Raw genomic sequence first — 26,176 nt, 5'->3', positions numbered from 1 at the left:
CACACACTTGTGAAATTCCTCTCTGCATTTAACCCATCTGAAGCAGTGAACACACACACACACATACAGAGCAGTGGGCAGCCATGCTAACAGCGCCCGGGGAGCAGTTGGGAGTTAGGTGCCTCGCTCAAGGGCACCTCAGCCCAAGACCGTCCCATATTAACCTAACCGCATGTCTTTGGACTGTGGGGGAAACCGGAGCACCTGGAGGAAACCCACACAGACACGGGGAGAACATGCAAACTCCACACAGAAAGGCCCTTGCCGGATGCAGGGTTCGAACCCAGAACCCCATAAATTGTGGACTCAAAGAAGTAAATGTGTGTGTATGTGTGGTTTATATATGCAAATTAATTTTTTTTTTATTTGACAAAAAAAAATCTTCAATTTACATATAAAAGAAATTCTTTTTAGGCGCAATGAACCATTTTGGCCACACGAGGGCGCGCGTCAATCAATTTGTGCTGGTGGTGGAGCAAATTTTTTTTTCAAATAAATAAACAAGTAAAGTTGCTCTTTAATATTTCTTGCACTTGTACCCGGTACTTTACAAAAGTCTTAGCAACTTATCCAGTCGGGCCAAAAACATTTTAGATTTCTAATTGTTAGTTTTCCAGCATAGAGTTAGATGTTACAGGGGGGAAAAATGCTTCTATGTGAATAAAGAAAGCAGCACATTACATAAAACACACTTTTCATCTCATTATCTCTAGCCGCTTTATCCTTCTACAGGGTCGCAGGCAAGCTGGAGCCTATCCCAGCTGACTACGGGCGAAAGGCGGGGTACACCCTGGACAAGTCGCCAGGTCATCACAGGGCTGACACATAGACACAGACAACCATTCACACTCACATTCACACCTACGGTCAATTTAGAGTCACCAGTTAACCTAACCTGCATGTCTTTGGACTGTGGGGGAAACCGGAGCACCCGGAGGAAACCCACGCGGACACGGGGGGAACATGCAAACTCCGCACAGAAAGGCCCTCGCCGGCCACGGGGCTCGAACCCGGACCTTCTTGCTGTGAGGCAACAGCGCTAACCACTACACCACCGTGCCGCCCAAACAGGCAATGCAATAAATAAAAATAGAATAACTGAAGTAAACAATATAAACTGTATAAACACTCTAGATAAGAAATAGACATAGACTAAACACTCACAGGTATATATACACACATATACATACAATGCCATTTAAAATAAATGATTTTTTGATTCAAATGATTTTTATCATTTGAGAAACATTGCAAAGCTAAAACCAATATTAGCTCCAAAAGACCTAGAAAGAGTTATTCATGCTTTTATTACTTCTAGGTTAGACTACTGCAATGCACTTTATCTGGGCTCGCCTCATTCCACCCTCACACGCTTACAGATGGTCCAAAACGCTGCAGCCAGGCTCCTTACTGGTACAAAGAAAAGGCAACACATCACTCCCATCCTAGCACAGCTACACTGAGGTACAGAATTGATTTTAAAGTATTGTTCGTTTTTAAAGCCTTAAATGGGCTGGCCCCTCAGTACATTTCTGATCTCCTCGCACCTTGTTCTGCTCCCATATCCCTCAGGTCTTCATCACAACTTCTTTTTTCAGTGCCCCGCACACGCCTAAAAACCAGTGGTGACCGAGCCTTCTCTGTTGCTGCCCCTAAGCTCTGGAACAGTCTTCCTATATGTGTCAGATCCTCTCCCACCATTGATTGCTTTAAATCCAATTTAAAGACGCATTTTTTTTCTCCCTTGCTTTTGGCACAATCTGAGGTAGTAATTTCTATTTTAATTTTTTAATTTTGATTTTATTTTCAATTTTAATTGATGTCAAGTCTACCCCTTTTAATTATTTTAACTACTTTTATAAATTTTGTTTATATTTTACATATGCCATTTTTCTACACTTTCCTGCTAGCTTGGGTTTTAATCTAGTCCAGTTTTGCTATTTATTCTGTTTCCTTGTAAACGTTGCTCCAAATCTTGTGTTATGTTGTGAAGCACTTTGGGGCCAACTTTGTTGTATTTAAATGTGCTATATAAATAAAATGACTTGACACATATATATACATACATACATACACACACACACACACACATAGGGTGGCATGGTGGTGTAGTGGTTAGCACGGTCGCCTCATAGCAAGAAGGTTCCGGGTTTGAACCCAGTGGCCGGCGAGGGCCTTTCTGTATGGAATTTGCATGTTCTACCCGTGTCTGCGTGGGTTTCCTCCGGGTGCTCCGGTTTCCCCCACAGTCCAAAGACATGCCGTTTGATTGATGTGGAGCGGCCTTGGGCTGAGGCGCCCTTGAGCGAGGTACTGAACCCCTGGGCTGCCCACTGCTCTGTGTGCGCGTGTGTTCACTGCTTCAGATGGGTTAAATGCAGAGGATGAATTTCACTGTGCTTAAAGTGTGCATGTGACGAATAATAAAATCTCATTATCTCTAGCCGCTTTATCCTGTTCTACAGGGTCGCAGGCAAGCTGGAGCCTATCCCAGCTGACTACAGGCGAAAGGCGGGGTACACCCTGGACAAGTCGCCAGGTCATCACAGGGCTGACACATAGACACAGACAACCATTCACACTCACATTCACACCTACGGTCAATTTAGAGTCACCAGTTAACCTAACCTGCATGTCTTTGGACTGTGGGGGAAACCGGAGCACCCGGAGGAAACCCACGCGGACACGGGGAGAACATGCAAACTCCGCACAGAAAGGCCCTCGCCGGCCACGGGGCTCGAACCCAGGACCTTCTTGCTGTGAGGCGACAGCGCTAACCACTTCACCACCGTGCCACCCTCACATAAAAGATGTTCAATAAAACTCATTTCTTGAGACTGCTATATTTTTCTTTTTTTTTTTTAAAAAAAAGGTCTTCACACAGTTATATTTATGACTATTTATTACTGTTTATAGTATTTATTTAATGCAGAAACATTTAATGTCAGCATCGCTCTAGACTCTAGAACACAGCTCTGTATGTCTAAATAAAATAATTATAAATTGTGTGAGAGTGAAAACAAAGAGGACAACAACAACAACAATCTCAAAAAAATACGACCATTAAACAGGCTGGGTTTGCGCATGCGCACTGTACACCGCGCGGGGAAGTATTTACGCATGCGCAGTGAGTACCGAGCCGAGCGTTGAGCTTGAGTGTTTGCGCATGCGCACTGAGCGGAGCCCATTTCCTCTTCTGCAGGCCTGGCTGAGTGAGAGAGCAGCAGCAACGTTATTCAGTGTTAATATTATTTTTATTCAGTTCCGGTTTTATTTCGCAGAGCTGTGTTCAGTCTCAGCCGCATGGTGAACCGTGTTAAGCGCGTTATAACCGAGAGAAACCCGTGAGCGTGAAGGTGTTTGCTGAGGAGAAAGAGAAGCAGCTCCAGCTCGGTGAGTTGTGAGTCATTAGCGGTAATTAGCTTCAGCTGCCGTGTCAGGGCGCTGTGTCTGCTACAGCCTCCACAAACACTGCATTTTATACAGGAATTAGCTGCTTTTTTAAAATAATAATCATTACAAATACTTACTATTGCATTCCAAATGCTATCTGATTTAGCCATTTTAATCAGCTTAGTGTGGGCTGGTTTAGCAGCTTGCTAAGCTAACCACAGATATGACAGTACAATATAATATATTATATAATATCCTAATTTATTTGTTTATTTTTGTTTTTATTTGTTTTTTGTTCAAGATGGCAGTAAATCTCTCTCTCTATGCATGCAATATACTTGTGCATATATCTTTAAATATGCAAATGATGTACATGCATAAATTAGTATGCATATGTGTATCTAATTTGCATACATGTACTGTATGTGTGTGTTTAAATATGCATTGTATTCATGTGGCAGTGTTTCAGGTCCGCTTTGCATTTGCATCTGCATCAGATAAAGCCGATGATTGATTAAAGGTGTCATAGTGGTGCTGTGACCAAACCAGTATCACACCAGCACCGTTTAACAGCTGAGGTGTGGCTGGGTCTTCACCCGACTCTGGATTATGAGTGTGTGTGTGTCATCGTGGTGTTAAATGCATTTGTGATAACGGTGTCACCCTGCAGTTCTTGCACCTTCATGCACTTAGGTTTCCGTCATTGCATTGAATCGCATCAAGAAATTCATTTGACGGAACAGATCCAAAGTCGGGGCGGTACGGTGGCGTAGTGGTTAGCGCTGCCGTCTCACAGCAAGAAGGTCCGGGTTCGAGCCCCGTGGCCGACGAGGGCTTTTCTGTGTGGAGTTTGCATGTTCTCCCCTTGTCGGCGTGGGTTTCCTCTACAGTCCAAAGACATGCAGGTTAGGTTAACTGGCCAAGTCAAGTAATTTTTAGTGCTGTCAAGCGATTAAAATATTTAATTGCGATTAATGTCGCGACTGTCATAGTTAACTCGCGATTAATCGCAATTTAATCGCACATTTTTGTCACATGAAAAACCATTGTAATTCTCTTATCAGCATAAAGTGAATGGGCTTGTTTTGTACCAATTTTTTTTTTTTTATTGCAGAGCATAACACGTCTTGTCACAGCCACTGACATCCATAACTTCCATATTAGATGAGAAAACCAAGGGATGAAAAATAAAGTGCATATCACTGTGAAATTTTATTTTACTCTTCATTAGTTTCTTTTGAAGAGGAGTATTTGCCATAAAAGAAGAAAAAAACAGATAACAAAAATAAAAATTCATCATGCGTTCAAAAACGTTCATCATAGTGTGGCACTATATTATCTAATTCTCACTGCTTATAACTCTACACCTACCCGGTGGAGATGAGCTGGGAAACTGAACAAGGAGAAGTATTTTTCCAGTCTCACCTGTGAAAGGTAATCCCATGTGATCTCGTTTGGACGGTAAACCTGTTGGTACAGTTAAACGCAGCACATGAATGAGGCATCTTTATTCTCGGCTACTGTCTAGACGCTATACCAGAGACTGTTGAAGAATCTCCACTTTGCCCCATCCGATATGGCGGCGAGGATGTTTATATGTCTATGCCTTTCTCCATCACTCACACGTACTCTTATTGAAGCAGCGCGCGACAAGCCTCAACAGGAACTACGGGTGACTCGCAGGGCCAAATTAGAATTTGCGTTAACGGCACTATTTTTTTTTAATCGCGATAAATTGAGAACTTTGACAGCACTAGTAATTTTATTTATATAGCACATTTAAATACAACAAAGTTGGCCTCAAAGTGCTTCACAACATAACACAAGATTTGGAGCAACGTTTACAAGGAAACAGAATAAATAGCAAAATTGGACTAGATTAAAACCCAAGCTAGCAGGAAAGTGTAGAAAAATGGCATATGTAAAATATAAACAAAATTTATAAAAGTAGTTAAAATAATTAAAAGGGGTAGACTTGACATCAATTAAAATTGAAAATAAAATTAGAAATGAAAATAGAAATTACTACCTCAGATTGTGCCAAAAGCAAGGGAGAAAAAAATGCGTCTTTTAAGCCTAGGTCACAACCGGCCGTACGTGCTTCTACGGCCGGTCTACGTGCAAGAAACGCACGGAGGGCGCGCGTGTGTGACGTGCTGATTTTCGAGCCGCAGACCGGCCGCAGAGGTTCTTTGTCATGTCAAACAAACCCTACGGGTACTTACGTTTTTTTCAGGTTGCAAGACAAACTTACAGCCAACGTGCATCTTTCTCCATGAACAAAAAAAACGCAGCGATTTGGGAAACGCCAAAAAAATCGTACGTCCCGTTGTGACCTAGGCTTAAATTGGATTTAAAAACAATCAATGGTGGGAGAGGATCTGACACATATAGGAAGACTGTTCCAGAGCTTAGGGGCAGCAACAGAGAAGGCTCGGTCACCACTGGTTTTAGGCGTGTGCGGGGCACTGAAAAAAAGAAGTTGTGATGAAGACCTGAGGGATATGGGAGCAGAACAAGGTGTGAGGAGATCAGAAATGTACTGAGGGGCCAGACCATTTAAGGCTTTCAAAACGAACAATACTTTAAAATCAATTCTGTACCTCAGTGTAGCTGTGCTAGGATGGGAGTGATGTGTTGCCTTTTCTTTGTACCAGTAAGGAGCCTGGCTGCAGCGTTTTGGACCATCTGTAAGCGTGTGAGGGTGGAATGAGGCGAGCCCAGATAAAGTGCATTGCAGTAGTCTAACCTAGAAGTAATAAAAGCATGAATAACTCTTTCTAGGTCTTTTGGAGCTAATGTTGGTTTTAGCTTTGCAATGTTTCTCAAATGATAAAACTACCTCTCACCACATTTGCCACCTGCTCGTTAAAACGCAAAGTATTATCCATAAAAACACTAAGGTTTTTAACCTCACTGTGCAAATATGCAGACAAGGGACCAAGGTTAACTGGTGACTCTAAATTGACCGTAGGTGTGAATGTGAGTGTGAATGGTTGTCTGTGTCTATGTGTCAGCCCTGTGATGACCTGGCGACTTGTCCAGGGTGTACCCCGCCTTTCGCCCGTAGTCAGCTGGGATAGGCTCCAGCTCGCCTGCGACCCTGTAGAACAGGATGAAGCGGCTAGAGATGATATGACATCCAAAGTCATTTCTCGGAGTCTGAATTTTTTTTTTTTTTTTGGTAGATCTGATCCTGTGTAACTATTACTATTTCGTTCTTTCCGTGCAACACGCTGCCAAAAGGAAACGCACTGTGGCAGACAGGCGCTGTTGGAGATCCACGAGGAGGTGCAGGGTTTGTGAAATGAAGCGAGGTGGCTGTTGGGACGGTGTAGAGTAGATAGGAACTGGGATAATCTGACTTTTTGGCACTCGGAGGAATCTAACGAGCGAGACGGCAGCATGTGACGGATCCGTATGTTCTCTCTGAGTCGTTCAGGCTTTCCACCAAATCCACTCGTCTTCATGGACTCAGAATCAGCATCGATATGAATGAAAATCTTAGGTTTTTCTTCTTTCTCTTCTTCATAATTAACCCTCGCTTCATCTGTGACTAAAGAGAGCAGTGCAGTGGCACTTTAGTCTGTGTGTACGCTGCTCAAGCTTGAGCTCTTTATACCAGTATGCTGACTGGCCACTTTTAATAGGAACTTGGAGTGGAACCCAGTGTGGTTTTCTGTTGCGTCCTGAGATGCTTTTCTGCTCACCAGGGTTGTAAAGAGTTGCTGTGAATTGCTATGTCCTTCCTTCCTGGCAAAAAAAAAGATTGACCCAATCTGGCCGTTTCCCTCTGACCTTCTCTCATCAGCAAGGCGTTTTATTTCCACCCACAGAACGGTCATTACTCACTCGATGATTGTTTTTTGTTTTTCGCACCATTCTGTCTGTGTAAACTCTAGAGACTGTTGTTCGTGTGTGAAAACCCCAGATCATCAGCTGTTTCTGAAATCCTCAAACCAACACCCATGCCACAGTGAAAGAAAGTCAGATTTCATTGTGAGATCGCAATTTTTCCTGTTCTGATGTTTGAACGTTTAACTGAAGCTCTTGATTTGGGTCTGCATGATTTGATGCATCGTGCTGCTGATTAGAGAACTGCTCCAGACAGCGGGTGGGTGGGTGTGCCTAATAAAGTGGCCATGAGTGTATATAATGTTTTATATAGAGCTTCGTTTTCCGCCTGTCTAATCACGTTGTGATCATTGCGTATCTCAAGTATGGCTTAAAGCTGAGTGGATAGTATCTCCGTCCTTGACTCTTGTATGCTGCATAAATCGGAATAAAAAATATATATTTTTGAGAGTTAAAATCAACCGCGAAGTTGCCATTTGAGCTGCCCCGCTGAGCCAGCCAGCCCCGAGTGCGTGACGTCACAGCGGTAACCGGTTTTAAGGCCGAGGCCTTTGACGGCTATAGACCGAAGTCATAAATAAAAATTTATGGTGAAAGTAAGAAATCCCGTTACCGACTTGCTCAATTAAGACTGATTTGACTTCACTGATTGTGGGTTGACTCTCATTAAAACAGGATGGGTGTTATAACTTATGCAGCATACATTCATTTTCACTGATAAAATGTAAAAGGCTAATTAAATAATCAGATGAACTGCGACAATCACGTTCTGAAGCAAATTAAATAATCTTATACCGCTAACTTAAACACACAATACAAGTTACGTGTATTAATCTAAATGCAGGTAAACAACGGTTTTTTTTTTTATCCGAGTGAGAGTCGGAGCTTACCCGTCTGTGTTCTCGCTTCTTGAAGGCCGATTGTTTTTGAAACAATCTGACTTTCAGTTGTTCGCTCAGTTTTCCATTCATGCCCTTCTTCCACATAAGGGCGAGACGGCAGCAATATCCAGTTTAGAAGTCGGACGGCTGCTCCACTCATTCACTTTTCATACCGTGTACTCCGCCATTACTGCTCGGCTCAGGCAATTACTAAAACCCGGGACGGAACGGAACGTCACCGGTTTTAGCAACAACTGCAGGGAAGTCACTGACCAAGCGATATGTCCCGTCCCGGGTTTTACCAACAACCCTCGGCTCACTCCGGGAGGACTGGTGCAACTGAACTCGCTTTCCTTTTAAATAAATAAAACAAGTATTTATTTATTTTTCTTTAATTGTTGGTACTGCACCCTCTTTCAATACGGGCTTGTAGCCAACGCTCCTCAACAGATCAGAGGTCTTGTACAAGTCCTCAGTAAAATGTGCAGAGCAGAGGAGAGACCACTTCGTAGGCGCCCAATGTGCTCGTGAACTTCTCGCAAAATGCATCCGAATCTTTGCAGTTTGAACATTCTTGGGCCATGAATGCAATGTAAATCTACCTTCTGTCATGTTGCTGCACCGGCCAGCAACACATCTACGTGGCATGGCGATAAATTAGCTCAGAATGGAGGATCGGAGTTACAGTCAGCTCTGTGTTTTAGTACAGCGGAAATGGCGATGAGGCAGATAGACTTCCTGCTGTGACGTTACGGACGTCAAGGTCATTCACTCGGACCGCTACCTATATAAATCACTTTAATCGTAAAAATTACTATATTAGATTTATTGTTAACGCTTAAAACTATTCTTGAGCTCTCAAGGTATTTATAAACGAAAGTGAGGCCATGGCTCTGCGTATCTGCTTTTAAGAGATTTGAAGACCAGTCCATCGACACTGAAGATGATCTTTGTAGCCATGTTGACTTTTTTTTTTTTGGATCCAAATTGAGGTGACTTGCTGGTCTGTTTCAGCTCTCAACCCTGATTCGCTGCTGAATCGGAAGATTCGCTTCCATCCAAATGACGTTAACACCTCTTTTTCTCAAATTGGTTTTGAAATGTAGTGAAGTCAGTGGTGCTTCCAGGGAAACCATGGCAACCAGAAGGAAAGTCCACCGAAGACCAGAGTCAAGCGCTCTGAAGTGGGAAACTGGGAATCCGCTGCGAGTCTGAGTTTAAAACTTGTATTGGATGATTATGTTTTGTTCTGGAATGGCACACTCATGGTCACCTTTTTGGTTGTCGCTCTGTTTACGAAGTACTTCGTGAAGGAATGTTCCTGAAGGGCGTCTGTAGTAACTCGTTCAGGATAAATAACCATATGTACCTTATTGTAGGGGGCGTGGCCATTCAAATTGTACTGGATCGTTAGGTCACATGACCAGAGCAAGCCCATAGTGTTACCTGTGAGTGTATTTATAATAAATTCTTCTTTTCCCCATGTGCTGTAATCTTAGAATATAATCTGAATCTTTACCAACAGATCAGGAGTGGGTTTCCCAATAACGCCACGCCTTAGAGCTAAAGAGCACGCTCTGAAGCGACTAATCTTGTTTCTGTACGTGGTTTTCCTGAACTCGCTCGTAAGGAGTCGTCTTAAGTGCTTAATTAAAGCGTGCGTCCCTGATTATAGGCATTATTAATTGTTAAATCCAGTCGATGAGGTCACATGGTGTTTGTTTTTAACCAAAAAACGAAGAACTATATAATGTTAATGTACTGGATCGTCGTTAATAAACGTGATGTATATTAAAATGTGGTAATTAATAATTGAAACTATATTTTACGTATAATTTTGAGCATCTCACAAGCAGTGTCCTGTTCTAAAAGAGACTGCAGTTTGTTTCACGTCACACTAAGTGAATGCTGATGCGCGGCGGCACGAGTTGTTCAAAATACTGATCGTTAAATTTCCGCGATAGTGCGGATGACTAAATCCTCGCGCTGGTCAGCAACGTGCAGCGAGCTGGCAGTCACGGTCTCGCAACTCTGATCTGCCCTGTTGCTGAATTGTTTTCTTTGTGAAAAGCTCCGTGATGAAGCCGCAGCCCGTCGGTGTTTTGCTCACTCGTACCCGGCTTGAAGGCGCCGCCATTTTTGCACAAGTTGCCTATGAATATTGATTGCGCATCGCTCGTCCAGTCAGCGCGGAGTACCCTTCTGACATCAGCTGTGAACTTGGGTCAGGCTCAGAGCTTACATGGACTGTATTGATGACCTGCTCAGAGGCTACAAAACGCTTGCATTTATACTCTAGGCCTAAATTCAAAGCATCACGGTAGCAGCATGTCATTAAAACTCATTGGCAAAGGTTTTCAATTTATGCACATTTGAAACTTTATAATTTTCTTCTGGTCCCAAGAAGCTTTAAGTAATAATTAAAATAAGTTAGCGCAGATAGTGGTGGATTTCTGCTTGGCGATTTTCGTGACTACTCGGCGCGTGACGCCATTCATAGCAAACAAATCGCTCGAGTTGAGTCCGCTTCAGCTTACTTGCATTGCCGTTCCGCTTGAGTGCAGACGTGCGTTCGGGAATTTCCAAAGAAAAACCATGCCTTATTGTTGTGCAGTGAACTGTACGGTAATAACGGGACCGGTTCAGGAAGAAGTTTTTACCGTTTTCCGAGAGAGGAGAAGAGGCAGAGAGTGTGGATTGTGCATGTGAAGCGAGAGGGTTGGCAGCCGGGTAAATACGCCGCTCTGTGCTCTGAATCCCCATCTGTTGGAGAGTTTAGGTGTCGGACAGAGAAGGCTCAAACCTGACGCTGTTCCGACAAAATTCAAACACAAACTCAAGCAGTTGAAGAAGAAACGGAGCAGCAACGCTCAAGCAAAAAGAAGATTGGAGGTAAACATTTTTACCTTTGCTTGCAATTGACAAGTCAAGAATCCTGAGGGATCCTGTACAATCATTGTGGAAATGAGACAAAGGGGTATTTCCTCGCTTAGAGTCTGCTATAAATAGTATAATGTTTGCAATATAAACGAATCCACGTCATATTATGGGGATTGTGTGCGCGCGCTCCCGTGTGGTTTAATTATTCTTCAAAAGGGCTCTTATTTAGTATTATGACGAAAGTAGGAATTTATCGTAACTACCAGGATAAATCATTTGGGCGCGAGTCTTGTTGAGGTCCGGGGTCACCGCGATCAGAGTCGGCCGAGTCGCTGTCCGATTCCGAGGCCGCACGGTCAAACCAGCGAGCCACGTTCACCGACGGCCATAGGTTCATACATATACGGTTTCACCTCTCGATATTTAATTTGGAGAGTTCCTACTTCAAAATCGCTCTCGCTTTCAGACATTTTACACGACCTCTCACGACCAAAGTTCGTACACGTGTGCTCGGTTCGCAAGTAAACACAGAACTGCTCCCGGTCTGTTCGGCTTAAATGATGTCATGACGACGCCCCCTGGCGGTGAAAGTGCGCACAAGTGAGATGTAAACAAACCTTCGGAACTTGCGCAAAACAGTATATTTTAAGCGTTTTATTCAATTTTAGGGTGCAAATTAGACACCCGGAAGATTTGAATTCGCTTTTTGGGTCGTTCTTCGAGAAAATAAAGTTGATATTCTACGTTCCACCTCCGACGACTTTTAAGCATAGCAGGGCCGCTATGCTACGATGCTTTAGGGGAGCCCCTGATTATATATAAATCTCACACAATATGTTCAAGGTGTAGAAATGTCTCGTCTGACACGTATATTAGATAATCACTTGTGTAATGGAGTTAAATTTGATTAAAATGTGGCTATCAATGTGACATTAAGAGATCCATATGTAATCCCAGAACACGGTGAATGAAATATATTCATAAAGTTTTTTGCATATATTTATTTAATACAACAGGAGATTCAACACCAGTCTCCGCCCACTGATTGTGAGGGTCCCTCGGAGGGATACCCCTTTTCCACCAAATCAGTTCCAGGGCTGGTTCGGGGCCAGTGCTGGTTCACAACTCGTTCAACTTGCAAGCCAGCTGAGAACCAGTTTGCTTTTCCATCGCTCGGGGTGCTAAGCGGAGCCATGTCAGTTACGTCGCTGTATATGTCAGTTAAGCGTCGGTCACAACCGGCCGTACGTGCTCCTACGGCCAGTCTACGTGCAAAAAACGCATGGAGGGTGTGCGTGTGATGTGCTGATTTTCGAGCCGTAGACTGGCCGCAGACCGGCCGCAGAGGTTCTTTGTCATGTCAAACAAACTCTACGGGCGCTTACGTTTTTTCAGGTTGCAAGACAAACTTACGGCCGACGTGTGTCTTTCTCCATGAACAAAAAAAAGCAGCGATTTGGGGAAACGCCAAAAAAATCGTACGTCCGGTTGTGACCTAGGCTTTACGTCGCTGCGTTTGTATAAACCTTGGCGTGAACATCGTAGCAACAACACGGAGAAGAAGCAGCGGCAACAATAATAATAATGGATGACTTCGTGTTTGTACAGCTGCTGCTTTTCGCCGCTTAAAAATGGCGATCTTGCTATTGTTGGTCTTAACAACTCCGCCCCCCTGCTGACGTAAGCGGTTCTTTCCTCTGGCCCAGCAAAGAGCTGGTGCTAGCCTGGAACCGGTTTTTCTGGCCCCAGAGCCAGTTCTTTGTCAGTGGAAGCAGAAAACCCGGTTCCAAACTAAGCACTGGCCCCGAACCAGCCCTGGAACTGCTTTGGTGGAAAAGGGGCATGTGAGGAGACACTCTGTTGTGAAAGAGCGTTCCAGGTCCATCATGAGTTAAGAGCGAACTAGAGTACTACTTTGGCTATGACGTTGTTCGGGAAAACCGCATTAGCTTTGCGATGGATCATCAGGGAGGGGGGGCCGTCTGGAGGCGTGCCCCCAGTCCTGCTCAGATGTGATCTTTAACAGGATGAAACTCCTGGATGTAATCTATACCTTACTCCACCTCTCCATGTAAAAGTGTAGTGTATGCTTTTCTATATACTGTTTAAATAATATTCACAATCTAAATTAGGAATGGCGAAAACTAAAAAAAAAATCTTGACCAACCACCGAGCCTCATTAGCCAGTTAAAGTCAGTTAACCGAAGCAAACGGCGCGCCTTTTGGCAGATGCCGCCTTTTTCACGGCTGAATCAGAATTTACTTTGAAATTATAATCAGACACTCCAACGCCCCCCCCCCCCCCCCCCCCCAAAAAAAAAAAAATCGGGTCTGCACGATTCAGCCGTGAAAAAGGCGGCATCCGCCAAAAGGTGCACCGTTTGCATTTGTAAGCTAAAAAGCCTGTCTACACTTCTTTTGCCGAGTAGCAGCTGTCTTCAACTGGGGCGGGACATGACTGAATGGGTGTTTCTGATTTGTCAGCTGTCGTCCTTATACCGCATGGCATGCCCCAAGCGTTTACAACACAGAATTCCAGGTTCTCGGCTCCAAAATCGGCAGCTTCAAAATGATTTTTTTTTTTAAACTGACAACCCAAAAAAAATTCACTGGTTGACGTTGATTCGGTCAACCATCGGTCATCGGTTAACATCCCTAATCTAAATTTAAGTGCATATTTTTTTTTTCCAAGTTTTAGTTTTGTCACATAACAGGATGTTAATGTATATATGTTTCAAGAAGAATTCAAATTAACGAAACTGCCTTTTTTTTTCTTGACCTGAAATATAACTGTCCTTGGTGTCACATGACATGCGCGCGCGCACACTGTAACTATGGCAACACTTACCTCTTCGCGGATGTAGCGGCTAACTAGCGACATATTTGCTACATACAGATTACAAAGGTTAGCATCAGGGTTTTTTCTAGAAAAATCTAGTATGAGGGCGCTCACCATGGCGAGGGAATGAAGTGACGGGGGGGGATGGTGCTGGTTGTCCGTCCCCCCCCCTCCGCCGTGCGAAGCCTTTGAAAAATTGAGGCTACAATGGGACATTCTGAGGCTGTCCGAGAGGGGAAATTGTAACAAATTGTTTGTCAACATTGAAAAAGAAAGAAGTAATCTTCTTCTGCCCCGGACAGTCTTTGGCTTTCTTCCGTTTCGTGCCACGGGAGGACATCTTTAAATGCCCAAGTGTCAACAAAAACAACTCGTGAACTACTTCTGTCAAAAACTCCCGCGCCGGTGGGTGAAAGGTCATCCAGTCTCGAGAAATCTCGCTCTACAAGTCAGCTGACCTTGTATGTAACCCATGTCAAATCTCGCGAGAGCAGCCGCGACAAGTAAACAACAGTCTGGAAAACGCCAATTTGGATTGTTTTTGCACCGTCTGGCGGTGTATTGGAATATTTTTGGAGTAATTATAACGTATTTGATGATCAGACACATTGTCGCGTGGTGTTGCTGGGATGTTTTCACGGAGAAAAGATCGTTTTGAGAAAGATTGCATGTTGTGCAGTAGTATATAAGTGCATGGCCTAAGTGTGACTTGGGGTTCAGTCGGCATTTCGGTAAGCAGGCGCACGCTGAGACTAAGAGGGCGCAGCACCCCTGTTCCCCGGTTTAGACGAAAGCCTGTTAGCATGATTTCTCAGCGTTTAGTCTTTAACTGGAGTCACAACAAGGAAGTTTGGTCTTGGGGGAGTTAATTTATAGCTTTTTTTTTTAATGTCAGAACTTGTAGGAAAACACGCAAATTTTATACAGGTACTCTGTACCCGTGAGTGACTTACACGATTTACTCAGGCGATTAAAAAGTTGAGCTTTTCTGAAAAGTTCTTCATTTGTCAAATCTGAAGGGTTGACGAGGGGTGTTTTTTTTTTTTTTTTTTTCTTCCTTTCTTTCTTTTTCCTTCTATATATAAACCCTCCGTATTCCTCTGACGTCCCTGTTGATTATTTGTGAGATGTATGAGACTCGAGGGAGGAAGGGAGTGGGTGAGGGAAGCGCCTAGTAGGCACGCTGAAGGCAGTGTGATGTCGTCCTGCTGTTCATTTCGTTGCTATTCCTGCCTCCTCTATTCTGGTTATCGTATTAGATAATGATTATACCCGCGCATGATGTCACGCTTTCTCTTTTAGCACCGCGTCCCTTAATTACTTCCTTCGACTGTTTAAACCCGGCACAGCGCTGAAGGCTCGCTTCAGGGAGTCTCTTCGATCCGTGAGCAGCCCCTCAGCTCGAGTCTCCGCCCCGACTTCCTGTCAGTATCGCTGTTTTTATTTGGGGTGTAGAAATGCTATGCATGCGTATTGTCAATTTTATTTTTATTTATTTTTTTTAAAAGGCCAACAGGCTTGGCTTTTCAGTGGCTTCTTGGCTAGAACTGCGCTCACCACATCATGGAGCAGGCTCAAAAAAAAAAAAAAAAAAGACTTTCGGGTGCATTTTAATTACATGCCGTGTGTGCGCATGACATTTCATCCTCTGTGGTCATGGAGGCTCGTGTATTGATTCAGAGAAGGGTGGGCGTGGTGCCTTTGCTCAGGACATCACGGATATCGCTTCTCCTTTTTCTCCTCGTCCTCAGATCTCTTGCACTTGAGACACAGGAAACCTCAGCTTTTTTTTTTTTTTTTTTTAAATGCCGTATTTATTTTTTACGTGGTCCAAAGTTGTTAAAAGAGGCGAGAAACAATTGATTATCCCTCTGATACTTTTAGGAAAATGTATCGTCATTGTCATGGTGCCGATAATCATACGTAGCATCTAATATCCGCTTGTGTTTAAGAAAACACGATGCTAAGCCACGTAAACCTGACGTACGCGGTCACGTTAACGAACACGACAGCTGCTTATTGTTCCTGCGGTACGAGTAACCTGATTAGGTAAGCGTGTAGAGCAGTATCATAAAAATTATAAAGTGACGCCGTGATTTATGCGCACGCAGCAATATCCGGGCAGATGATACTGTTCCACGTGAGCAGTTCACTTCAGCGAGCACTGACACACACAGACGGCTTTTTTTTTTTTTTTTTTTCTCCTCCCCCCCCTGTTGCACTTTTTTCGGTTAAAGATACTGGTCTTGAATGTGACACTTATTAGAAGAGCAGATGTTTCTGTTTATTCTTCGTCCATAAGGGGGTGTGAAGGGTGTTTTTATTAATTTATTTTACACAGCCTGAGCTGTACTGAAGCCCCCACAGCGTTGACGTCCCCCAATCAGGTTTGAAGTAGTGCACAGGAACATCACCACTGTGTCCGATTTAACTTTTTGCATGTCAGCATAAAGATGAAATTTGGTTCAGGAGTGTTGTAATGACCTTATGAGGATGAATCTTAGCTCGGTCACACCACACCACTGTGAACCATATCACAGCAGCCGGAAGTGGCTTATTTTTAGCGTCAGCTTGCATTCGGGTCTGTCCACCTACAGCCCGCTGCTCTGATTGTGGTGTATCGTGGTGCCGTCGCACCGATCAGTTTATTACCCCTCTCTACTCACCATGTGCACCGCGAAAGGAAACTAGGACTGAGGGCAATAAACGCGCTTGGAGGAGCCCACGATTAGGCCATATTTGTATCAAACCACTAACGAACCCCGGTTTAATCAATGTGGAAGGGAAAAATAATAGCTGTTTTTATGCCACTCGTAAACACCCAAGCACATGGCTTCATCTCCACAGCTGTGGGAACTGTAGAAGAACAAAGACTTGTACAAAACTCCAATTTGGTGCATCTGCCGTGTACACCCTCAAGTTCAGGATCTCACTTTTACCCCTTCATGACCAACAGGGTTCAAGTTCTTTCTGGTTCACATCAAATTTCAAACCCTTCAGAGCATTTCAGTGGAAAAAAGTAAGTTGATTTCAGGGCTGGTTTTTCCAGGGCGAACCATGACCTCGTCATTGGATGCGCCATTAGCTTGGAGAGGAAGAAGAGCACAGTAACGAAGAACACAACGGAAAAGATACAAGAAAAAAATGGATCGATGCACACCGCCATCTTGCGACGACTGTTCACTCCCATTCTGAATTGAGTAGCGCACTCTGTTCACGACGCACAATTGATTACAACGGTTCCCCAGTTCCCTGTTGGTTGAAAAGGGGTAAGAGTGTACGGTGGGAATGAACTCCGGATGGGACACCAGGGCACGGGTTCAAACGTTCACTCGCACCGAGGGATAGCCAGTGTATCTATGATCATGGCTTTCAAGTTGAAAGGGAATCTGGAGATCCAGACACGAAGCTGAGCTCCAAATCGAACCTGGAACTGTGAGGAAGCAATTTTGCTTTGAGAGTTTACGTTCCAGGTATGAAATAGAGATCGGAGCAAATCGAGAACTGCGAAAGAGCCTGCGCAAGCTTATTGCAGAACCTCAAATCCAGGGGGTGGAGCAGAACCTGATCAAACTCCTTCTCTAAAACTAACCTCTAGCTCACTCAACATGCATAATGTCACACAGTGATACCTCCGCCCCCTGGACTTTTGGTTCTGCAGTTAGGGGTCCTTCTCAGATGGAGCACATTATTGTAATATGGTTCAGTTTTACTGTAACTTTCCAGCTCAACATGCCATTTAGTCAAAGTTCTTCATAAGGCCATTATTAAAAATGTTCTGTTTCCGGTCCACCGGCCGGGTGAGTGCCGTTTGTGCGGTTGGAAGTGGTTTTTTTTTTTTTTTTTTAACGCCGTTTTTTTCGACATTTTTTTGGGGGTTCGTAAATCTAAAATCGAACTTGACATTCCGCATTCCCAGGGCTTTCCACTAAGGCTCATACTAGCCAGCCATGACAAATAAGTAGCCAGCTGGGGGGGGGGGGGACACAAAATAAACTCCTGTGCATGCAGTTCCCAGGATTAAATGTATTTTCCACAGACCATTTATTTATTCACTTTACTCAAATACAAAGTAAAATGGCAGTAAATCTTCTTTCTTTTCTTGCGTATTGCATCATGAGGCGTTCCTGGCTTGTAAATCTTATTTTCGGTGCATGACACATTCACGCAGCTGAGCATGCTATGAATTAACAACGACAACGGTCTGCAGTGGGGCTACACAGTTACACACTCAGCGAACATTTCTCCATTTGTGTATGAAAATACACTCCAACCACTCAGTTTGGTTTCATTTACAACCAACGGTGTCTTTTGATGCCAGCACGTAATTGAACGAGAGAAGACTGGTTTACCGGAGACAAAATAAGCGTCATCTCTGCTTCTGTTCCCTCCGACGGCCCCGACACACTACTGCCTCCGCCGAGTGCGCGCGCGCGCACACCGCATGTCGGGGCCGCGGATGAGTTACTCTCCCCGATCAACGAAGTCGGCGGGGAATTTGTGGTTATTATCGGTACAAACAGCGCGAATCACAGCTTAAATGAGTGCGGTTCAGTTTGACATTATTGTCAGTCCGTTAGATAAACATTTAATTTTATTAAAATCAAAAATTAATATTTAGAGCCTGTGGGCTACAAAAATAATAGTCATTAAAGTAGCCGGCTGGACTTAATTGCGTGGCCGCAGCCAGCGCTTGTGGAAAGCCCTGTCGAATCAGCTCTGCGCATGCGCTGTGTGGCACAAAAAAATGGCAGCCACCATGAAGGAAGCAGATCCGGGGTTTTCAAACATTTGCTTAAGTGTGAAATCGCAAAATGGTATTCTAGCGAACAACAAAATAGTAAAGATTCAGAAAAACAAATCATTCAGTGATCATTTTAATAGTGTAATTTCATCCGAACTCGGCCTAACGGTCGATTTAGAACTACAAAAAGTCCGTGTGTCGGACATTTTAAGTACCTTTGTAAAAGTTTTGCAAATGTTGCAGTCAGCATTTAAAATGCTAACAAAGTTTTCGTACAAGTTTCAGTTGATTAAACTGTCATTTCATTAAATGTGTCTGCTTTTGTAATAAAGTACTGCAAGAAAAAGCAAACACAGCATTCCGGTTTCTTATCCATCCATATATTTAAAAAAAAAAAATCTCCCCCCTCCCGACTGAATTTTTTTTGCTCACCTGGTGGACAGGAAACGGATTTTTTTTTTTTTTTTAAGGATGGCCTAAGTTGTCTTTTTCGCCAAATGAGCTTCCCGGCTTTGCATAGAGAAAGGGCTCTGCATCAACACTGTATATCGATCAGCGATTATTTAACGTTATCAAGGGGAAGAAATGCTGTCCTTGAGGATTTGCGTGTCCTTTCTAGCTACTACTAGCTAGCTTTATGTTGGCTGACTTTTTTTTTTTTAATCGTTAATTCGGTTTCCAAGCAGCCAGCACGTGTGAATAGCTGCGTTTTTCCTGCATTTGGTTTTCTCGACCACGCAACACTCCAGTCTTGTTTTTCCTGAGACGGTTGATGCAACAGTTTTGATGTACTATTATGAGCTTGTATATATTCTTTAACCTTCATCCTACCAAGTGGGGTCCATCTGGACCCCGCACCTATGTTTGTTTGCCATTTTAAAAATATGTGACATACTGCTTCACCGTTTTATGAATTTGTCGGAATTTATGTCTTAATTAAAACACTAAAGCACCGGAAGATCAGCTTTTTGCATTGTGAAGGTATAATTAATTTGTTACTGGGGTCCAACCGGACCCCAGAGTAAAGTTTATCTGTCTTTCATTTTATAATTGAATAGCACACTGAAAGTTAACTTCTTTTATTTCTTTTATGTTCCATGATGAAACTACCAAGGCATTCCTTCTTGGGGTCCGTGTGGACCCCACTGCTGCAATAAGCACAGGCTGCAAAACAAAAGCCCTAAATTATTTTACAATTACTTTTTTGTTTTAAATTCTGTAAGAAAAGACCTAAGTTGTAATCCAGAATGTTTTACAGCTGCATGAGCTGCAAAAATCATGTATATAATGCCAATTTTTTTTGTGGCGCTATAATTTGCTACATGTATGCTAGTTATTGCAATATTATTGCAATGTTATTGCATTTATAATACATCATTGATATTCAGCCATAGTGGATTTTGTTCTGCAATAAAGTTATGTCTGTTTGCTGCATTGAATTGGTTCTTACTGCATTGATTTCAAGGTATTCCCTCCTGGGGTCCATACGGACCCTGCCTGGTAGTTTGTGTATGTAAAATTGGCTGGTAGGATGAAGGTTAAGTGTGTTCTTTATGCCTTGGGCCCTTTAGTGTATTGCTGTTATTAATACAAGATGTTCTGAACAAAACTTATCTGGTGATTTTGTCTTTATAAGCTTTAATTTTAAAGAAAAGTATTGGGGTCCAAACGGACCCCACATGGTAAGATTAAGGTGTAAAATAGCATGGTAGGATGAGGGTTAAACAGATTGGTTGGTTAAAAAAAAACAAACTGCATTTCCAAAAATATCCGTACGCATTTGGATGGCTCAGCAGTGCACATTGTTGTGCAATCCGAAAACAAAATGTGATCTCTCTCTTGTTTTCTAATGAGTCAGGATTTCATTTTAGCTCATAGCGCTTTCATCTCCGACGCTCTCCATCCGTTCTCGTTAACAAGTCGCTGCTCGTGTCGGTTTTCCAGCTGCGTCTGATTGTTGTGTTGAGACAACGGCATTCTGTGTCCCGAATGAATCCCATAGTGGCCGAGATCCAAAACCAGTCTTCCAGCTCGTGTGCGTGTGTGTGCAGCTGCTCTGCTTTTCCAGCAGAATGGCGTCTTTGTGAGTCGACGTCAGGAGGCAAGAAATGGGCTTGCTGCCTCCATCTGGCCAGCCATATTGCCACTTGAGGGTTTTGTTCAGCTGTCGGACGAGAACATGCACATGCGCAACGTATACGCTCTCGCTTATGGAGATCAGACACCGTCAGCGTGGACTAATCCACCCGATAAAGAGCCAACACCCAGAGGGTCAGGGGAAACGGCTATAATTGTGTTCGAGCGGGAAAAGGAAGCGTCAAACGTATCCCGCTCTTCACACAGCCTTGTGGTCAGGGAAGCTTTATTTCTGTCGCTGTGTGTTTTTTTTCGATTTCCTGTGTTGCTCCCGCACATGCTATAAGAATAGCATCTGTATTGCAATGCAACCCTGGGAACGTTGATGCGGAACAGCTCTTGAAACTCATCTGTGTGTTTTGTGTGTGTGTGAGAGAGAGAAAAGTTGGAATTGTTCACTACACCTGTAACACCAAACCCAGAAAGAGGAAGAACCTAAACCATCTGTTGAGGTTTCGGAAAGTGAGATGGATGTGTGATACAGGATGTTGGTCACATGACCACACTTTCACATGGTCCTCGTCATCTTTGCATGAAGTCCTGGTTTTTGCATTTGGAGGATTTTAAAGGTCGTAGGCAACGGTCGGAGGTGAAACGTAGAATATCAACTTTGTCTAGAAGAACGACCCAAAAAGCGAATTCAACCTTCCTGGTGTCTAATTTGCACCTTAAAATTGAATAAAACGGTTAAAATGTACTGTTTTGCCCAATTTCTGAAGGTTTGTTTGCATCTAACTTATGCGCACTTGTCACGACGACGCCCCCGGCGGTGAGTCGTTTAAGCCAAACAGACTGGGAGCAGTTCTGTGTTTACTTGCGAACCGAGCACACGTGTACGGACTTTGGTCGTGAGAGGTTGTGTGAAATGTCTGAAAGCGATAGCGATTTTGAAGTAGGAACTCTCCAAATTAAATATCGAGAGGTGAAACCGTATATGTATGAACCTATGGCCGTTGTGAAGCAATCGGTGAACGTGGCTCACTGGTTTGACCGTGCGGCCTCGGAATCGGACAGCGACTCGGCCGACTCTGATCGCGGTGACCCCGAACCTCAACAAGACTCGCGCCCAAATGATTTATCCTGGTAGTTACGATAAATTCTTACTTTTGTCGTAATACTAAATAAGAGCCCTTTGGAAGAATTAAACCGCCCTCCCTAGTGGATATAGGGAACGATTACTGGACAGTGCGCCGGTAGGCCACATTAGCCTGCTATCCGCGGCATTATACTATTTATAGCCGACTCTAAGGCCAAAAAAAGTGTTTTTCCGGTTACCCGACCGACCCTAATCCATACCGCCCGACCCTAAACTTTTTTTTTTTTCGTTTTTTTTCCCAGTCGCGACTTTTACATATAACCCAACCGCGTGAACCGGAAGTTTTTGTCACTCACTGGGAAAATCAGGGCTTTCCACAAGCGCCGGCTGCCGGCCATACAGCCGACTACACAATTAAGTCCAGCCGGCTACTTTAATGACTTATTTTTGTAGCCCACAGGCTCTAAATATTAATTTTCGATTTTAATAAAATTAAATGTTTATCTAACGGACTGACAATGTCAAACTGAACCGCACTCATTTAAGCTGTGATTCGTGCTGTTTGTACCGATAATAACCACAAATTCCCCGCCGACTTCGTTGATCAGGGGAGAGTAAGGCCTCTGTATGCTCATGCGACAAGGCTTTCGCAGATAGCTTTTCGCAGACAGTTGTAATTTATTGTTGAGCGGGGATAATAGGCATGCGCGATGTTATTCACCGGCACAACGCAAGGCGGCGCGAAGTCGCTAGAAGTAGTTGGTGGGTGTGGTTAGTGGAGTGTTTATCCTCCGGTTACTTATAATGACTAGAACTGGAGTCGTATAGATGTACGTACTTCCTCGATCAACCGCTCTTCATGCTGCTCCATCTTCGCTCGTGTTTTTAAAAATGCCGGTCGTGAAAACAAACCAAACCGGGAAAGTAGGGAAGCGGAAGTGCGTGTACAGCGGATGTAGAGTGGACCAATCGGAGCCCTCTTGTCTGCGGCTCTGTCTGCGAGGCTTCTGCGGTGGTCACAATTTTTGGGAGGTGCGCGCAGAGCGTCTGCGAAGGTGGGGGGGCTACGCAGACACTGTCTGCGACGCTATCTGCGAGGACTGGGTTGTCAGCTTAAATTGGCCTTAACTCATCCGCGGCCCCGACATGCGGTGTGCGCGCGCACTCGGCGGAGGCAGTAGTGTGTAAAGGCCAATTTATGCTGACAACCCAGTCCTCGCAGACGGTGTCGCAGATGGCGTCTGCGTAGCCCCCCACCTTCGCAGACGCTCTGCGCGCACCTCCCAAAAATTGTGACCACCACAGAAGCCTCGCAGACAGCGCCGCAGACGAGGGCTCCGATTGGTCCACTGTACATCTGCTGTACACGCACTTCCGCTTCCCTACTTTCCCGGTTTGGTTTGTTTTCATGACCGGCATTTTTAAAAACACGAGCGAAGATGGAGCAGCGCGAAGAGCGGTTGATTGAGGAAGTACGTACATCTATACAACTCCAGTTCTAGTCATTATAAGTAACCGGAGAATAAACACTCCACTAACCACACCCACCAACTACTCCTAGCGACTTCGCGCCCCCTTGTGTTGTGCCAGTGAATAACATCGCGCATGCCTATTACTCACCGCTCCACGATAAATTACAACTGTCTGCGAAAAGCTATCTGCGAAAGCCTTGTCGCAAGAGCATGCGGAGGCCTTCAGGGCCGTCGGAGGGAACAGAAGCAGAGATAACGCTTATTTTGTCTTTCACCTAGAGACATGATTCAAACTTTAAAACGGAGACAAAATTCTCCTGTGTGGATCTGGCATTCAACTTTTTTGCTAGGCTCTATACTTTTTGATCAGTCACAGATCACACACCATGAGCACATCTGGAGAAATTCAGACTTTATAATGGGTGTCTATTGCGTTACACACCAGCGGAGCTCGGGAGTTTAGAGTGTAGGCAGCTTGAAAAAAAAAAAAAAAGCTCTAACTTTCTCATTTAAACTGTTTTCTCAGCCACAATTTTCACTCTACACACACCATTTTCTCAAAAGTTGTAGTCACACATTGTGTGAATCAAGACAAGTGTCTCCCTGAGCGATAGGATTTACAGTTTTTGAATGAGAAGCCTGAGGTGGGGTTTACATTAGACCGTATCAGCGGATCATCAGATTAACGTTTTTAAAAACGATTAGTGTGCACACAGCAACGCCAGTACACGATTCGCCTGCACACAGCAACGCCAATACACAGATACGCTAATCACATGACTAATTCGGCATGCAAGTTGAAATGTGTCAGTGCGGCTCATCGCTTCATCCTCAGCGGCTGCGCTTCAAATCACTCCGCCCTGAACAGTGAGTGCCCTCTGGAGGGTGCGCACTCCGGCCCTGCGCAGCTCACAGAGCACGCGAGTGTAGTGCACGAGCAGTGATTCAGGACTGAGCCGCTGTGCGCATATCACTTACCACTTGCAAGTGAAAGGATGGCAAGCCTAAAGGCCATCATGACTACACAATGGGCAGTATTTGCATCAGTATTTGCAGTATTTTCATACTTTTATACTCTTTAATGAAAGGTGATACAAGGCGGAAGTCCGCGCCGTTTTTCAGCAGTCGCGTCACATGACCAACGCCAGCGAATCAGGAAGGTGGATGTCACAGTGACGTTGTCCAATGACGATGCCAGCTAGAGCTCAGCACAGCGTATCCACGTATTCTCAATGTTTACACAGCACCGGACCAGACACGATCTGGATTGAATACGTGGACCCTGGCGGATTCCCGTTTCCAGGCGTTTTAATGTAAACGGACAGTGCATCCGCCAAGAAAACGAGACAGATACGGTCTAATGTAAACTTGGCCTGAAAGTAAGGAGAGGACAGCCGCGCTCTCCCATAGACTCCCATTATAAACGTGGCAGCGCTTTTACTGCAAAATCAGAAAAGTCACTTGTTTTTAACTTGCTCTAGTGTCCACATTTTTTACACTAGGGACAGAAAAAATACATTAATGTGTTCATGGGAGCCTTGTAGCGCTCAATGTGAAATAATTTTGTGAATAGCTCCTTCCGTTTCCGTGTAAATCAGTGTTGTTCGAGGAGAGGGAACGCCGAGAAAAAGCGCTCTTTGCTTGTTATATTGTGTCTTTTCCCTGCACCGTTACCAAGGCGACGAGCTGCACTCAGGAAGCAGAGAGGGGCGGGGCTGCTCTCTCTCTCTCTCTCTCTCATGGTGTATTGAGCTGTTATATTTACAGAAAAATTCATGTTAAAAGGTGTCTCATGCTGCATCAGATTCATCAGAAGGTGGTAACTCGGGTGACCTGCAAAGAAATTCATTATATTTTGTGAAATTATTCCTGTCTAAATATAGGTTATGGCAGCCATCTTGAAAAAAAAAAATGCCTGCCTACCGACCCTAGTTTTGAAATCTACGTAACCGGAAACACTTTTTTTTGGCCTAAGCGAGGAAATATCCCTTTGTCTCATTTCCACAATGATTGTACAGGATCCCTCTGGATTCTTGACTTGTCAATTGCAAGCAAAAGTAAAAATGTTTACCTCCAATCTTCTCCTTTTTGCTTGAGCGTTGCTGCTCCGTTTCTTCTTTGACTGCTTGAGTTTTTCACGCGCACAATCCACTCTCTCCACCTCATCTCCTCTTCCAGAAAAAAAAACAACCCTCTGGCTTCACGCACACAATCCGCTCTCTCCGCCTCTTCTCCTTTTTTGGAAAAAGCAACCCTCTTGCTCCGCCTCTTCTCCTCTCTTGGAAAAAGGTAAAAACTTCTTCCTGAACCGGTCCCTTCCCATTATTACAGTTCACTGCACAACAATAAGGCATGGGGTTTTTCTTTGGAAATTCCCAAACGCACGTCTGCACTCAAGCCGAACGGCAACGTAAGTAAATGGAAGTGGACTCAACTCAAGCGGTTTGTTTGTCTTGAATAACGTCACGCGCCGAGTGGTCACGAAAATAGCCAAACAGAAATTCGCCGCGATCCTTGCTAACTTTATTACTTATTAACAATACTTCTTGGGACCAGAAGAAAATTACAGAGGGTTTTTTTTAACATATAAACTTTCAGATGTGCATAAAATTAAAACCGTTGCCTATGAGCTTTAAAGCAGGACTCCAGCATGTGAACGCTGATATAGATTTGCATTCCGCAAACTTGATTCTGGATTAAAATTTCACTTCTCTTTTGTCTTATTTGAATGAATACATCACCTGAGTTTGGACACGCGCGCGCGCGCGTGTGTGTGCGTGTGTGTGTGTGTGCGCACTGACCTGTGTTTTTACTGAGGCTAATAAACAACCTGCACCTTTTCCTGTCATGATTTGTTGTTAATCACGATTCCAGCTGAGGCCATCCTTAAAAAAAATCCGTTTCCTGTCCACCGGGTGAGCAAAAAAATTTTCAGTAGGG

General features: G+C 44.1%; 1 protein-coding gene across 1 annotated transcript in view; it reads left to right on the top strand.

Annotated features, from left to right (window-relative positions):
• Window positions 1-3,180: 3,180 nt before the first annotated feature.
• The window catches only part of LOC132888140 (tyrosine-protein kinase CSK), a 121,370-nt gene continuing 98,374 nt past the window's right edge, over window positions 3,181-26,176 (top strand). The window contains exon 1 of the mRNA XM_060924163.1: window positions 3,181-3,393. The gene's annotated coding sequence lies outside the window, so the exon portion shown is untranslated. The remainder of the gene's footprint in view (window positions 3,394-26,176) is intronic.

The sequence above is a fragment of the Neoarius graeffei genome, chromosome 6 (genome assembly GCF_027579695.1).
Source record: "Neoarius graeffei isolate fNeoGra1 chromosome 6, fNeoGra1.pri, whole genome shotgun sequence".
Taxonomy (NCBI): Eukaryota; Metazoa; Chordata; class Actinopteri; order Siluriformes; family Ariidae; genus Neoarius; species Neoarius graeffei.
Note: the sequence above shows the minus strand (reverse complement) of the source record. Positions and strands in the feature narration are given on the sequence as shown.